This window comes from Lutra lutra, chromosome 4 (assembly GCF_902655055.1).
Source record: "Lutra lutra chromosome 4, mLutLut1.2, whole genome shotgun sequence".
Classification (NCBI taxonomy): domain Eukaryota; kingdom Metazoa; phylum Chordata; class Mammalia; order Carnivora; family Mustelidae; genus Lutra; species Lutra lutra.
Window position 1 is genome coordinate 17,624,086 of NC_062281.1, and position 16,228 is coordinate 17,640,313.

The 16,228-nt window shown below is 50.7% G+C and overlaps 1 protein-coding gene across 3 annotated transcripts in view; it reads right to left on the reverse strand.

Moving 5' to 3' along the window:
- Window positions 1-2,942: 2,942 nt before the first annotated feature.
- ZHX2 (zinc fingers and homeoboxes 2) overlaps window positions 2,943-16,228 on the reverse strand; it is a 156,530-nt gene continuing 143,244 nt past the window's right edge. The window contains exons 4-5 of one of the 3 annotated variants that reach the window (XR_007126452.1): window positions 14,748-15,234; window positions 7,428-14,177 (exon numbers count right to left, since the gene is read on the reverse strand). The gene's annotated coding sequence lies outside the window, so the exon portion shown is untranslated. Of the gene's footprint in view, window positions 4,230-7,426; window positions 15,235-16,228 lie in introns of those variants that run through there. The other 2 variants (XM_047724210.1, XM_047724211.1) reach the window with 2 other exon arrangements.

Consider the following 16,228-nt stretch of genomic DNA (forward strand, 5'->3'; position numbering starts at 1 on the left):
GGAGCCGAGTGGGAACCCCTGGGGAGAGACTGTAGTGCAAAGACAGGGCAGACAGAAGCAGCAGCCGGTCAGACCCCGCTGCTGCTCTCTTCCACCTGTGAGAGGTCCTGTCCAGTTCTTCCAACTTACGAACCTGCGTGTTGGATTTGGGGGATATTTTTGGGAGGGGGTGTAGGGAGAGTTTGGGCATCAAAGGGAGGAAGGAGAGTATTGGCTACACATGGCAAAGTCTCCAAAGCCAGAAGCACAGGTGTCTGAAATATCTTCTCCTAGACCCGGATCCAGCTTCTTCCTGTCTGCCTTTCTCACGCACGCATCCCATCTGGACATGGAAAGACAGAGCCATCACATGGCCTGGCCTGATGTCATTCCCCAGTCATGGCAGTAAGAGGGGGACGATTTGCATAGCGCCTGTGTGCTGGGCCTCCTGAATACTTGAGCTCAGTTAATCCTCACAAAGGCCCCGTGGTAAAGATCTGCCCCTCCAGGTCTCCAATGAGGAAGCAGGGCTGCGAAAAAGGCTAAGTAAACCCCACAGGACCACCTAGCTCGCAAGCCAGAGAGCTGGGATTTGAACTTAGGTCTGACTGCAGAGCTAGAACTCCTCATCCGCCTGTCTCTCCATTCGCCCATCTGTCCATCCATTCGCCATCCATCCATCCCACAGACATCTAGGGAGCATCTCCTCTGTGTCTGGCACTGTGCTTGGGCCGGAGGACAGGGGAGAGGGGACAAGATAGACACAATGCTTGTCCTCGTGGAGCTTGCAATGCAGGGGGATGCAGAAGGCAATAAACGGGCATATGATGACACGTTGTGAAAAGCAAGATGGAGGAAAATGAAGCAGGATTGGGGGATGGCACAGCGGATTGGCAGCGCTGGGGGAGGCAAGTACAGCACCTGGGATGAGACATTTAAGGAGATGCCCTCTCTTGGGGTCCTGCACGTCCAAGTTCGGCGCTGGCATGGCCTTGGTTCCTTACATTTTGCACCCATAGGGGCTTGCTTACCCCAGTCCCATCCTGTCCCGCAGGCAGGGAGTCCTGGAGGGCAGGTGACATTGGTCCAAGACATTAGCAGGCAGGTCTCTCCAAGGCAACAGGAGTCCACAGATAAGAGCCACTGCAGGACTGCATGGTTTTTCAGCCAAAGGTCAAAACTCTATGATATTCAACATTGAGCGCATCTTCTGGAAAAGGCCAACTTATCCGGAGTCCCTGATTTTTCAGTGTTTCTTGTGTGGGAGGAAGTGGGGGGACTACCTGAAGAATATGCTTATACATGCTTTATACACATGCTTAGTTTAGATAAGGTGGCCAAAAGTCTATTAGTCCCTGGGATATTGAACTTCGAGACCAGAGATTCCCAAAGTGGGTTCCCTGGGCCAACAGTGTCAGCCTTTCCTGGAAACTTGTTAGCAATGCAGACTCTAGGCTCTTGCTCTAGACCTACTGATTCACAAATTTTAAGCAGCCCTTCCAGGTGATTCTGGGGCCTGCCCACGTTTGAAAACTACTGGGTAGATGAGTGTCACCACTGAACAGTGACGGACTCTTTATTTTTTAGTTTTTTTAGTCTAAGGTATTTTTTGTTTAAATTCAATTAATTAACATGTAGTATATTATTAGTTTCAGAGGTAGAGGTCAGAGATTCATCAGTCTTATATAACACCCAGTGCTCATTACGTCATGTGCCCTCCTTCATGCCCATCACCCAGTTACCCCATCCCCCCACCCGTCTCCCCTCCAGCAACCCTCAGTTTGTTTCCTATACTTAAGAGTCTCTTATGGCTTGTCTCTCTCTCTCTCTCTGACTCCATCTTGTTTTATCTTTCCCTCCTTTCCCCTATGAGCCTCTGTTTTGTTTCTTAAATTCCACATTGTCAGTAAGATCATATGATAATTGTCTTTCTCTGATTGACTTATTTTGCTTAACATGATACCCTCTAGTTTCATCCATATTGTTGCAAATGGCAAGATTTCATTTTTTTTTTGATGGCTGAGTAATATTCCATTGTATATATAAACCACATCTTCTTTATCCATTCATCTGTTGATGGACATGTGGGCTCTTTCCATAGTTCGGCTATTGTGGACATTGCTGCTTTAAACATTTGGGTACACGTGCCCCTTTGGATCACTACATTTGTATCTTTTTTTTTTTTTTAAGATTTTATCTATTTACTTGACAGAGAGATCACAAGTAGGCAGAGAGGCAGGCAGAGAGAGAGGAGGAAGCAGGCTCCCTCCTGAGCAGAGAGCCCGATGCGGGGCTCGATCCCAGGACTCCGAGATCATGATCCGAGCCGAAGGCAGCGGCTTAACCCACTGAGCCACCCAGGCACCCCAGGCGCCCCTACATTTGTATCTTTAGGGTAAATGCCCAGTAGTGCAATTGCTGGGTCATAGGGTAGCTCTATTTTTAGTTTCTTAAAGAACCTCCATACTGTTTTCCAGAGTGGCCGCACCAGCTTGCATTCCCACCAACAGGGTTAAGAGGGTTCCCTTTTCCCCACATAGTGAGGGACTCTTTAAACCTTACCTGGGCAGAGACACAAAAGCCAGCCTTCTCTGAGAAATGGCAGTGTCCTCATCACCAGTCCTCGGCAGTCCAGGGAGGGTAGTGACTTACCTTGGGACACCTGAGTGTGTGCAGGGATGCGGCACGTGGCCTGTGGGTCTCACTCCTACTTGGCCATAGTTTATGAATCTATTTGTGAAGGAGGAGGGAGGGCCTCCTTCCTTCTCTGTGTCGAAGAGCTAGGACAGACTTCCACATCAACATTTACGCCCTGTGTTGAAAGTCCCATTAGTGCTGTTGGACCTTCCCAAGACAGAAAATGAGAAATGTCATAGGAGCTCTGAGATTGGTGCGGGGGGAGTTGGAACCCTCGTGCCATGCCCTGGGAGCCAGACGGCAATGAAGAGCGAGGAGCAGAGGAAAAGGTTATAAAAATGTTTAGTCTTTGCTTTATTGAGTTACAACAAATGAGCAACAAATTAGAAAAAATGGTTTTTTTTTTTTTTTTTCCAAACTCCCTAGCATTTTATTTGTGCAGGGTACCCAAATGGGGGGCTGGGGGGAGGGGTGGGTTGCAAATACAACTCATATTGCGACATTTACACCAGATATCTCTCTTGGTTTTTCCTCTTTAGAAGTTAGGACTAACTGGAAAGAAAAAAAAAAGTGCACTCCAGAATCTAAAATTGGCCCAAAAACAAACACACAAACAAACAAACAAAAACTAGTTCATGGTGAGGCTTCAAGCTGAAATCTTGTCAAAAACCACACTGAGAAAAGCCAGTCAGGAACAGAAACCAAAAACTGAAGCGGTTCATCTTTGTACCATCTAGATAGGAAGACTTCTTTTTGTTTTAATTTCATGGAAGTAACGATAATGCTAAAAATGGGGGAGCCCTTTCTGCTGGTATCTGAAAAGAGGCCACCTGCCCCTGGGGTCTCTGGTGCTGGCTCGGCCCACGGTCAGCCGAAGAGGCCAGGCGGTTGAGAAACCAGATCTACCTGCTGGCAGTTCGGAAAGCCTTGTGCGTGGCTAAACAGGGACCCCGGGGGTGGCTGGGGGGAGAACTGGAAATGGGTCTGATCCAGAAGCTCCATCATCTGTAAACCCTCTCCAAGTGGAGACAGATGCCCCAATCCAAGCCCTTCCCACAGAGAAATTGCGCAAATTTCAAACTACTTAAAAAAAAAAAAAATGAACTCTCCCTACCTAAAGTCCAGTAGATATAACGGCACTAATGCTAACATCCCCCCACTGCCCAAAATTAATAAAATAAAGATTAAAAAAAAAGAAAAGGAAAAAAGAGAAAAGCACATGTGATCAGCCCTCCCACCTGGGGAAAAAAAAACCTTACAATGGTAGTGCTGGAAAAGGATGCTGCCCTTGATTAAAAAGGTAACAAAATTCCCACATTGTACAAATTGGTTCCAGTATAGCAAGAGGTGGGGGCCAGGGCAGAGGAGCAAACTATTTACAGGGACCCATTGAAAACGCAGTAGTAGGACTTTGGCACTATGAACAATTCCCACCGGTCCTCCGGGCGGCGTGAGTGAGGGCTGGGGTTCTTGTTCCCTGCAGCCACGTGCCCGCTAAGTGGTTCCACTTGGAGTCTCTGGCCAGGGTGGCCCATGGCCGGGGAGGGAGGTTCTCTTCTTTCGTCAAAGACAGAACGCCCCCTTTATCAGCAATGCAGTTCCGACAGATGTCCCTAGGAAGATGACACAAAACCAGAAACAAGATGTCAGGAGATGCTCATTCCCCCGGAGGGGGGTGGGTTTGGGGGAGAGGAGGCAGGGGTCACTCTTCCTGGGGAAGGCCCCTTCCAAAGCCATCCTGGGGCTTGGAGGAGAGATAAGTGCTCAGGTTTGGGGCCAGGTTTTTTTTTTGTTGTTGTTGTTTTAACGATTTTATTTATTTATTGGAGAGACAGAGAGAGCATGAGCAGGGAGGAGGGGCAGAGAGAGAGGAGGAAGCAGGCTCCATGCTGAGCAGGGAGCCCAATGTGGGGCTCGATCCCAGGACCCGGAGATCATGACCTGAGCGGAAGGCAGATGCTCAACCCACGGAGCCACCCAGGCGCCCTGGGGCTAGCTGTTAAAAAGGAGTGTGTGTTTCTGAGCCCAGTCTGACATCACAGGAAGTGCCTCCAGAATCAGGCCTTTGAAAACAGGAGGGTTTTCTGGGCAAGTGGAGGTGGTGGCCTGCGATTGTTTACTTCATTTCAAGGCCCTTTCCTTATTCCTGGAGAGGCGGCCAGACACAGTGGTTCCTAAGAGGTCCTGGAGTCCGGCAAACTGGATTTGGGTGCTAACTATTCTGGTTACTGATGGTGGGGCCATACACATGTGACCTAACCTCTCTAGGACTTAGTTTTTGCTTCTGTAAAACGGTTACTAATAGGGGTTGCAGAGATGATTAAGGAAGTTGACATTTGCCCCAGAATTTGGAAGAGTGTCCAGTATGCGGTTACGTAGTAAATAAGATGCTTAGGAAGTGTACTATATAGTATCATATACCTTTGTTGTTGTTGTTAGGTGCAGCCTTTTCCAAGCACAGTAGGATCATAACAAGGTGAGACATTTTAGGTGTATTATTAATTTGGCGTTCATATCAACCCAATCGTGTGACCATTAGTCCCACTTTATGGCTGAGCACAGGGAGGCTAACCTCTTTGCCCAAGACTAGACAGCTAGGACATGGCCCAGTCAGGATTCCAACCCAGGCCATCTCCAGAGTCTATGCTCATAACAAACAGTATCTAATAAGAGTCCATATGGAGAAACGCTTAATTCTTATATTCTTTGAAGTGATGAGAACAGTGCAAGGACCGTCCGATGAGCTGAACTGTGTCTCCCCAACAAGCTCTGTGGATGTCCCAATCCTCGGGATCTCAGAATGTCACCCGATGTGGATCTTCCGTTACAGAGGTAAGTAATCAAATGAACATGAGGTCATGGGGGGGGGCCCCTAATCACTCCAGTGCGACTGGTGATGCCATCAACAGGCAAGCTGGACGCAGACTCACACAGGGAGAGCGCCACGTGAAGACAAAGGCAGAGACCATGGTGATGCAGCCACAAGCCCACGGGTGCCACGGACGGCCAGCTCCCCACCAGACGCTAGGAGAGAGGCGTGGAACAGACTCTCCCCTCACAGCTCCCAGAAAGAAACCAACCCCGCCAACACCATACTTCCAGCCTCCAAAACTGAGAGAGAACACATCTCCGTTGTGTTCCACCCGCTGGAAGGTGGCCCTAGGACGTGAAGACAGACCACCATTACTACCCTATGGGCTCCTGCGGGGAGGAACCCCAGGGGAGCACGCGGGGCTGTCAAGGGGACAGCTACTATCCTGTGACAGGCTGGAAGCTTATCGAATCTGCAGGTTCCTGAAGCCACTGGCTTGTCCTCTGCCTCCCTCCTCGTCAGGTCACTCCTCTGGCTGAGAAAGGGGTAGGGAGGGCCCTGAGGAAGGCTCTGGCACAGGGGCCCGGGGGCACGCGGACTGCACTTCTCAGCCAGAGGCCCCAGCAGGTCATCTATCTTGTCATTCATTCCCAATGTCTGGAGGTCAAACGTACCCACATTTCCCAGGAACTCATGACAAGGACAACGAATGCTGACATTAAGAAGCCAACTTGTGAAAGAAAGGTCTGTGGATAAAACCGGAGTCCGGGGGTGTCCTTGGGATCTGGTACTGCCTGAGACTGGTCCAGCACAAGAGCCGCAGGGCTCCTTACACTGGTGCGGCCAACATCGCTCTGTTTGCCAGAAGAAGAGGGAAGCTTCGGGAGGAAGGGTGAGCTCCCCAAGTCAACATGATTTCTCAGCAGCACTGTCAAAACCAGGAATGACCCTGCTTGTGACAGCACGGACAGTAACTGGGATTTCTCTCATGCATACTCCGGGCCAGGCCAGATGCTAGGTGCTGATGCGAACGCCCCTCGTCCGCTCCTTCCAGAAGGCTGGGAGGTAGGTGACTGTGGCGCACACCATGCTGGGGGGAAACGGGGGCTCGGGGCAATTAAATGATGTCAGGCAAGTAGTTAGTGGTGCAGCCTGAGCGCCTTCAAGGCCAGTCCAATGGGAACTGCTCTTCCCACACTGGACCTGGGTAAACACTCCGTGTCCTACGTGTGCGTCTCCCCCTGCATAGAGCTGCCTGCGGACAGGGGTGAGCACGTCTGCTTCAAAGGCAGGGGCTGGCGGTTCTGGTCGCCCAGAGATGACTGCGTGCCTATTGCTGATCCCACGGAGAGCCAAAGGCATCCCTGGGTGGGCACACGGACCGCAGCAGTCCTCCTGCTGTGCTCCCCAAAGAACTGGGTTTTCCCCGGCAACCAGGGTCTCTCAGCAGCCTTGCAAAGAGGGCTCCTCTGGTTGGAGGTCCGCCCGAGCAGGGCTCAAGACTCCGGGAAGGAGGCCCAAGGCGGGGAGACAGCTACTGCTCTTCCCTCTCCCAGCTGGGCCGACCGTGGGTACCGGCTGTGGTGGGTCCAAGCGGGAAGAGTGGAGTAGTGGGGATCCCGGGTGTATCCCCGTGCCACTTCCTAGCTGTGTACCTGTGTCTGCCGCTTAACCTCCCGGAGACTCGCTTCCACACTTCACACCGGTGGGCCGCCACGGGGGTTACAGGTGAGGCCAGCCAAGCAAGCAGGTGCTCCCGAAATACCGCTTCAGCTTTTCCTCGAGGAAGGCCAGGTGTGTAAAATCGAGGCTTTAGGGGTCTGTGAGCTCACTCACTGGTGTGTGTGTGCGTGCATGTGTGTGCACGTGTGTGTGAGTAGACCTATTTTTTTCCTCAAAAATGGAACGGAGGGGCGCCTGGGTGGCTCAGTTGGTTAAGCGACTGCCTTCAGCTCAGGTCATGATCCTGGAGTCCTGGGATCGAGTCCCACATCAGGCTCCCAGCTCCACGGGGAGTCTGCTTCTCCCTCTGACCTTCTCCTCGCTCATGCTCTCTCTCACTGTCTCTCTCTCTCTCAAATAAATAAATAAAAATTAAAAAAAAAATGGAACGGAACCACATCTCTCCAAAGGCCCAAAGTCTCACATTTTTAGATACACCTCAGCATAAAGGTGCTTCTTCATCTGGCAATGTGTTCGGGTTCCCTGTGTCGGGTCCTGTGGACACGAACACACAATCCTCCAACCAGACGTATTAAGGAAGAAAAAACTACTGAACAAAATCCTTAAAACCTCCCCAAAACAGACTGCAAGGGCAAGAGGGTGACCCGGAGAAAAGGAGACAGAGCTGCTTCTGCAGAGACCGCGGATGTCTTTGGTTGGCTCTGGGCCCTCGGAGGCACCCTGAGAGCCGCTGGACTTCAGCTCTCCTTGACCTCTCCTAGGGTGCACAGCCGCGGGCAGGATTGTGGGAGCCGGCGGGGCTCTCAGAGAGAGGCTGGGAAGCCGCTGGAAACAGAAGGCAGGGCATGATCCCCAGGAGGGACAGAGCAATGGCCCCAGCGCCTTCCCTATAGGCAGCCTTGGCCAGCCACAGGTTGCTTCCCTGGAAAGCCTTGCTCCCTGGTGCCCTCCGGTCTCCTTGTGAGACTCTCCCGCACCTGGGCATCCCAGTACAACCGAGTCACACTGTCTTCACACTGCCTGGCTAACTGTCCATCCTGTGAGGACATGGGTGGGGCCAAGAGCGTTCACTGCAAGACCCCTGCCCCACACCCCAACCCCCCTGCCCTGGGTCTGGCCCCCAAAAGTATACTCCGAAGTTCATTAGTGAATGAAAAATGGGAAAAAGCACAGTGCTTTGGGAGGCATGGCTGGTTACCCAAGACTGGTGACAGAGCTCCCTTCTGGGTTTCTATTTTCCAGTAGTACAGTGACTTTGAGGATGTGGCCTCTTGCTAATCCCCTGGGCTTCGAGCTGCAATCTTACCACTGGTCCCTGGTCGGGGACACTCCCCCTGCAGAGAACCAGGGACCCAATGGATTACTTGATCCTAGAGCATTGGATCTCGGCTATGGGAGGAAACAGCAAGGTCGTCGGGCCCTTCGCTTATGGCCACTATTCAAACATCTCTACCAAACATCTCTACCAACATCTCTCCCTGAACCCTGCCCAGGACAGGGAACCCTCTGCCTCCCTTTCTATCTTGGGGACAGCTTGGAAGGTTAAAAAGTACTATCTAATTCTTTAGCAAAATCTGCTTCTTTATTACTTTACCCACTGGGGAAACATGAAAAAATTAGAATTCTTTTCCCATGTGATACCTTTCTGTTTCTGTGTCTCTTTAATTTTCCCTGTAGGGATTTCCCTAAGCCCTGTGGACTCAGGAGAGTGTAACACGGTACTCCGTGAGAAAAACAAGCACTGTGATAGTGATTTATTATCTTAATAATACTTGAGGCAAACTTTCTTTTCTTGTGAGGGGGCATGGTCTGATTTTAATTAGAATTGGGAAAAGGAAAACACGGTGGCAGGGAGAGTGATTAAGCAATTTCCCTGGGGGACCAGGAAGACTCCATCCCATCCTAAATCATTCCCATGCCAGGCCTCGGTCAACTCAGGCACATCTGGCCAAGACACATCTGGCCAGTGCTCTTTTTCCTGCAGCAGTTTGGGGAGCCTCTGGGCTTGGGGGAATTGCTGAGACTTAAAAGCCTGGTACATCTCCCCCAGCCTGCTTGCAAGGAGGCTGGGTGGAGGAATCAGAGGGGTCACTGGTTCTTTCTGCCCTTTTTCCAACTGAGGATATTATCCAGAGGAGTCCAAAGTATTTGAGCAAACAGAGTTGTATTTTAAATTCAGAAGGCACAGCCCTCATGTTTACGCATGTGGATTTGGGTCTGAATGCCAGCTCCCCCACTTTCCAGCTCAACGATCTTGGATGAGTTACCTTTCTGTGCCTCATTCTCCTCCACCATAAAATTTAAAAAAATGTTGACTTCAGAGCGTTGTCAACACATGCAAAGTGCCCGGCACAGTAAGGGCTCAGCTCCCACCCCGACCCCCACCCCTCTGAGATGCAATTAACACCTAAAGGCTTGAGCTTGTACAAGTGGGGCCTCAACTGAAAAGTCAACTTGGAAAGGCAGGAAGCAGTCGGCCAAGGTCTTCTCCATAGAGAAAGGACTCAATGCAGAGTGGGCAGCTGAGCATTGCTGATACTAATGCATGCCGCCCCCCCCACCCACTGCATTTAGAGAATTTCACTTGTATTATTTAATTTATTCCTGACAACAAGAGACAACTCTGTTAGTCCCATGGATTGAATTATGTCCCCTCCCCCACCATTCATCTGCAGAAGCCCAATCCCCAGTATGACTGTACCAGGAGATGGACCTTCAAGGAGGTGATTATGGTTCAATGAGGTCATAGGGGTGGGGCCCTAGTGTCCCTGTAAGAAGAGACCAGGAGTGCGCATGCGCAGAGGAAAGACCAGGAGAGCACACAGAGACAAGGTGGCCATCTGCCAACCCTGCTGGCACCTGGATCTTGACCCTCCAGCCTCCGGAATGGTGAGGAAATAAATCTATGTTGTTTAAGCACTCAGTCTGTTCTGTTCTGGCAGCCCTCATTGACTAATATCATAAGTGTTAAGGTTACAAAAACTTACTAATAAGACAGAATAAAGTAATGCGCATGTGGATGCTCTAGAATTTTCCACCATCCGTCCTCCATTTACCACGAGGGTAGGAAGGTCTGAACACCCAGCTCTCTCCAACATGACTTTCCTTTCACTCCTTCCTGGAGCATCTCAGGGTGTCTCAACCTTTCTCTACAGGATCCTACACACAGAACCATGCAGAGTCTTCTTTATGGGTGAGGTAGAAGAATATCAAGAGAAATTTGGATTATACGTGAGTCCACGTAGCACTCTGGCTTTTCACCTCTGCATGTCTATAGAGTGTGAACTCAGGCAAATCACAGCCACAATGGCCACCTTTTAGGTCCCTGATGTCTTAAGTTCCCTCTGGCCTCAGGGGCTTTGAGTACGCTCTACCTTCTGCTTGAATGTGGTCCCCTCCTCACTGCTCAGCCAACTCGTACTTGACTTTTCAGATTTCAAGTCATTTATTATCTCTCAAGAAAACTCCCCCAACCCCTGAAATCAAGTCAAATTCTCCTATTCCATATTCTCACAGACCAGGGACCTTTCCTTCAAAAAACTTGTCAGCATGGCAGTCCTTCCTTTTTGTTTGCTTAAAGCTTCATTCCTCACGAGACTGTGGGCTCCATGAGGACAGGGACACGCTGGGCACAGCAGCCCCCCTAACCCCCAGAACCTGGCATGCCACAGGCATTCCCCAGATACCTGATGCACGAAGGCGCCACATCACTTACGACAGGCGGCTCTGGCACGGTGACTTCCTTTCCTTAGGACCCACATCCTTCCTCTGACAGATGAGGGAACTCAGACGTCATGGTTCCTAAGTTGCTACAAGCTTCCCAAAGCACAGTGAGAGCTCCTGTTGTGAGAAGCTCCAGAATCAGGTAAACGGAAGTGTTGCATTTAACTTTATTAGTTTAGGGGCCGCCAGGCTAACTCGTAGTCCCCGAGAAGCATCGCCCAGTGACAGGTTCTCCAGCAGACCTTTTCCTTCAGCTGCTCGCACACATGGAGAGCAGGCTGTCCCCGGCTCCACTCCTCTGCCTGTTGTCCGCCAAGGATGCCACTGAGTGACAGAAGATGAGGAGGAGGAGCCAAGGCCTGAAACGTCGGATTCCAGACAACTGAGAGCCAACTACGTTTGCTAACTCTCAGGGTGGTTCAGTACATTGCTGTTGTGTATTTGCTTCCTATTAGGCACTGGGGATTCAGAGATGAATGGGATATGGTCCCTGTGTTCAAGGGTCTGGTGGAGGAGAGATCCGGAAACAGATAATTACATTTTCATCCACCCACCCATCTATCCATCCATCCATCCGCTCATTCAAATATCTGTATTTGGACAGCTAATCTGAACAGATCGCGGGGGGCACACATATCCCAGATCCTAAATGGTAGCCAGGATGCAACACTGGGTAGCCTTGAATTTTTGAAGCAAGCTGAACTATGGAAAATATTTTTCTGGCATTTCACAAAATTTATCTCTTCTCCAAAGCCATCCCTAATCGTGAGTTGGAAATTGTCAGAAACTGGGAGGGAGCAGAATTAGCAAATGAATACTTGTGTATTCGTTTTTTGTGTATTGTATTAAGAAGCGGCCAAGCCCTGTTGGTCCAGGCTGAGCTGTAGTGGTGCTGTCCCTGTGCCTGGGTCAGGCACTGACCCAACAGACGAGAGGTGGCCTCTAGCCTCCGCCAGCCCTGAGCTGTGGAACACAGGGCAAATCTCTCCGAGCCTCAGTTTTGCCCTCTGCAAAATGGGAAGAAAGCCACACTTATCTCACAGGGATGAAATGAAGTTTCAGCGAGTTACTGGATGTGTGCAGAAGAATCCCAAGCACATGGCACAGGCCAGTAAATAGAAACTCTCAGTAGTAGGAGTTCTGGGATATTCCATCTGGCCAAACATCGAGGCATATGTCTGGCCATGTGGGGCTCAAGTATTCTGACTCATTTTTCGGAAAGGAGGAAATTTACTGTTCAGCCTCTCACCGGGACAGGTCTCTTAATAGATGGCTTTGATAACTGGACCCGGAGGCTGAATCAAGACAACACAGTTCAAGGTCTGGAAAGGCCTCCTTACCTTTCTGTCCAACCTCACGGCCGAGGGAGCCTGGCCGAGTTGAACACTGACGTAAGCCTTCTGAAGCTTCAGTGAGGGGATGCTTAGCTCGCACCAAGGGGGAAACCCTGGCATCTGCTCTCAGCTGCCCACCCAAGTTCATCCTCCCTCTCTCGTATATACATCCCCTAACACCTTCTCCGAAGCCAAAACGGTGCATTATTTTCAGGATTATTATACGTGCGACAACTGAACTCAACAGCAGCTTCCTAAATAAATACGTGTTTAAATAAAGGCATCGCTGAATATTTATGAATTTCAAGAGACCCATGTGTTCAGTTCATAAAAGCTGTGAAGTAATTTGGAGGGATTTCTTCCAAGTTGAAAGGTTCCTTTAAGGGGTGCCTGTGTCCAGGATGCCAGCCCTAGGGCGGACCGCAGCCTGTCTCTCCATAGAGTGGCACCTTGGAAATACCAGGAAGCCAGTTAGGGACGTTGGATGTCACCAGGTGTTGAGCAGCTCTTAGCATCTTGCTTAGGAACATTTCTCAGCTCGTGCTTGTGGTGTTTACCATAAAGAAACATAAAAGGGGGCTTCTGGGTGTTCCCGGGTTTTGGAGGGGGAGAGAGGGGAAGAAAACAGCTAGTTCCTTCATCTCTGATTTAGCTAATGTTTAATGGCCCATTCTAGACACCCTAGGTATCCCCTACCTCCCAACACCGCCACGGGGGTGGTGGGTGGTCAGCCAGAAATGGGGAATTTCTGTCCAAAACAGAGAGGCAGAGACGGCGGTAGGAGCCAGGGCTCCGGGATGGAACTGAGGTGCTGGCTCAGAGAATACAGTAAGCTCCTTGGTTTCCGAGCCTCCGTTTTTGGGTTTGTAAAAAATTACAGGGGGGTGCCTGGGTGGCTCAGTAGGCTGAACATCCATCCGACTCTTGATTTGGGCTTGGGTCATGAGCTCAGGGTCAGGGGATCAAGCCCCGAGCTGGGCTCTGTGCTCAGCAGGGAGTTTGCTGAAGATTTTTTTTTTTCTCTCTATCTCCCACTGCCCCTCTCCCTGCTTTCTCTGTTTCTCTCTAAAGTGGGTAAATAAACCTTAAAAAAAAAAAAATCTGGCGTCACTAGGACCACTGAGTGAGACCATCTGTGGTCAGAGTACCTAGCTCTCTGCCTTGGATCCTCAGGAGGCCTTGTACCCCCTTCCGTCCTCCTGCCCTTCCCTCCAAAGCTGCTCTCTATGGTTTTAGCCTTGTGTCCCCCCTTCGTGTTTCTCTCGGGTCTCAGGTCAGGGGCAGGCACAGTGGCAGCCAACACAGGTGGGCATTTTTGGCTGTTGGCGGTGGTACTGCCTGGGGGAGAAGGGATGGGGACAGGTGGCCTCAGGGGGCTCCGGGAGCTGCCATCCCCAGACAACCGCCACTCGGGGATGGGGATCTGGAAGTGCCCTCCAAACTCACTCTGGGATACAGGGACACTCAGCATTCCTCTATTCAAACTCGGTCCAGAAGAGCTTTGCCTGCTGGGGAAAACCATCGTCTTTTCTTCCAGTTGTCCTTTCTCATTGTCTGCTGAACCCCCAATTCGGCTTTCTGGCTATGCCCAAACTTGGTTCCTCAGCTGTACCATTCCTTCTTTTGTCTCTGGAACTTTGCCTTGTCTACTCCTTCCACATGAACCTCTCTTCCTTGCTGGTGCACGGGCTAACTCCTTCCCCTCAGCTAGCCCCTGAGGCAGATGTCCCTTCCTCCAGGAAGCCTGCCCTGACCTCAGCCCGAGTTAGTCTCCTGGTCACACCATGGATCACCCTGGCTAGTAAAGGAAAGAGCAGTTTCCTCTCTCCTTGGCCTGACTGAGCTCCATGTGTGTGAGGACCCTCATCTGTCTTCTTCATCCCGTCGTCTTGGTGCTTAGCACAGAGCGCGGCACACAGTAGGTGTGCAGAATTGATTTGCTGAACTGAACTGACTGTCGTCCACTCCATGGCAGGAGGAAAAAGCAATCACGTAGACTCTGTCAGGCACTGGAAAAGGTCAAGAAGACAAGGCAAGCTAGGAGTTTTCAGGCAGATTTGGATTGGACCAAAAAAAAAAAAAAAAACAAAAACGCTCCCTCATTTCAACAAGGCAGATACAGGCTGGGCTGGTACGGTCTCTTAAGAAGGCAGGAAAATAGCCAGAGAGAGGAACCAAGACAGCCAGATGGTGGCGGGCCTAGGGTGCTATTTGTGGCCTCCGTAGTCTTCAGCTCCCTCTGATCACTAGCCCCTCCCTCAATGCTGCATTGTCACCTGTAACCCATTACTGCCCCCTCCTGAAAAGCTGGGGTAGCGGGGAAGGAAGACTTGATGGCATCTGCACCTGGCTGTTCCTTAAATCATTTTAACTAGCTGGCTAGTGAAATTTTCATGGAACTTGCTAAAAACAAGGTTTCCAGAAGACTTTATTTTGTGGCCAGGCACCTTATCCTACTACAAAATAAATGAACCAACGAGTGGCTCACCAGCCAAAGTTGTCCGGACTCATTACTAAAGAGGTATGGGAACTTCCAGGACTCCTTTTGGGACCTTATCAATCATTCTGGAGGTTCTTACCTTTATTTTATTACTTGAAAAGATGACATGGGGGTGTCCCCTTCTGTTGTCTTTTAAGTGACCCCTGGAGAAGCCCATGCGGGCAGATGGTAAATCGCGCGTCTTCCTCCTGGTTCCACGCTGCCCTTGGAACATTTCGGCTTTGGCCGAGGTGATCTTTGCCTCCCGCGCCCCTCGCCCTGCTGCCCCCTCTATTCTGAACCCACCACGGAGCTGGCAGTCGGGCCTTTAGGCCTTGATGTGTACAGACCTCTCCCGAAAGCACAAACATCGGGGCTTGGGTGCCGTGTCCCATCATGTGGATGACACGGCCATTAGTAACCATGACAACCTCCCTTCCCAGGCTTTTGTGGCTCCTCGGGCCTCATTTGCATCCGTCTCTTCCAGATCTGAAGGGGTTCCAGGGACCCAATCAGCGCGATTAGAAGCTGGGTGACTTGGTGACATCCATGCCTTCCTTTAGCCAGGCCAAGGCAAAGACCCAGACCTGTCAGGTTAAAAGAAACAACCCCAGATCTCTAGCCAGTAGACTTGGTTAACTATTCTAAAAAAAATCCAAAAAGGAAAGAAAATGAAGAAAAAAAAAGACGGAAAGAAAAAGGAAAAACATCCTTTGTTTCTTAGAGCAGCGAACACGAAGAAAGAGAAGGATGTATCCCCGCGACGATTGCATCTAGACTTTAGAATGGACAGGCCCCAGAGGGGGGTGTCCATAACAGGCCACAGGCAATGGCGCTGTCACCCATCAGCCTTGCAAATGAGGACAGAGAATCTGCCAGCGCTGAGTGAGACAGGGAAACTGAAGGAGTCCACAGAAGTCCGCTTTTTGCTGCCTTTCCTGTTTCCATCCTCGAGAGGACCTGCACCCCCGCCCTACACACGCCTTCATGTGTGTCCTCCTTGAGAGGGGCAAGGAATTAATGATTTCTCTGGAGGCTTCCGGCACAATAGGTAACATCCCAGGAATGACCGGGCAAGGCTGGCATGTTTCTAAGCCTATTGCAAACGACTGGCCCCAGACATGGTGACGCCAAGACCCTCTGGGATCCAGGGAATGAGTAACTTAGGAGGACGACTGGACCCTGTCCTTGTTCCTACCAGTTCACGGATGACTAGAACAAAGTCGTCAAGGAAAACCCCAGATCCCAAGCAAAGATGGGACCCATGGTCCTTTCCTTTCCGAGTCTCCCAGACCCTCTGGCTGTATCTGCTCTCTCTCTATACCTTCAGTAAACTCTGCTCTCGCTTCCTGCTGGCTCACATCTGATTTCCATCCAATGTGAAGCCAAGGACCCTCTTGGCTGGTCCTGCCCGACCCACTCTGGGTCCTCCGACCCGGCCTGATGGCATCACTATTTTCTTTCCTTTTAAAAATAAGACCCCATCATCTGTGTCAACATCTCCGTCCCCTACAGCCTATACTGACCCCGGCAATGAAAAGGAAGAAAACTAGCGCCCTCCCCTCATTCCCAGACGGGGAG